The sequence below is a fragment of the Hemicordylus capensis genome, chromosome 3 (genome assembly GCF_027244095.1).
Source record: "Hemicordylus capensis ecotype Gifberg chromosome 3, rHemCap1.1.pri, whole genome shotgun sequence".
Classification (NCBI taxonomy): domain Eukaryota; kingdom Metazoa; phylum Chordata; class Lepidosauria; order Squamata; family Cordylidae; genus Hemicordylus; species Hemicordylus capensis.
This window is the reverse complement of record NC_069659.1, coordinates 63,686,186-63,686,897: the sequence shown is the minus strand read 5'-3', so window position 1 is coordinate 63,686,897 and position 712 is coordinate 63,686,186.

The window sequence follows — 712 nt, the reverse complement described above, 5'->3', positions numbered from 1 at the left end:
TCTTGCAACATGGCCGCTACATATAGCTTGCTGAGATGCAGCCTCAGAAGACCAAGAAGAAGTAGGGGCTCCTCTGCTCTGAAACAAGAGATTGCATGACCTTGTTGGAAGATTGCAGGACAGTCCCTGGGTACAAGAACCAACCTCGGGCTGTTAACCCCAAGTTTGGCGTTATGTGTGAAGACAGCCTGAGTATTGCTCTCCTTGGCTGACATGCAGGGTCAAGTGTCAGCTAGCAGTATTACTTCCATCCTCAGTCTTTAAGGTTTACAATTCCCCAATGTGGAGAGAAGTCCATGAGATGTAGGGAATGGCTGGAACTTCTCTTCACACAAAACCCACGTGTCTTAGGGTGTTCACCAATGAGTTGCTCCTAACTGTGCTCGAACCCAATTCAGAGGCAGAGCCAACTTTGTGCGGTAGGGTTCAAAGAACCTGGGCCACCAATGAAAGGGGCCGCTAGTGCCCTCCTTGTGTGTGATGTCATGCTCAAAGAGGATGTGGCCCGATAGCTGGAAGGCCCACTCCAGCCCTCCTGATCACAAATCTAGCCAGCCAGTGTTTCCCGTTTGCTGGAAGGAGAGAAGGGGAAATAAACACAGCCTGGGAGAGCTTGCATGACAAGATTTTCAATAGCTTTCTTGCTCCATCCACCCAAACCCCTCTGCCAATTGAAGAAACCTGCTTTATCAAAGGCGGTGTGGGACAAACT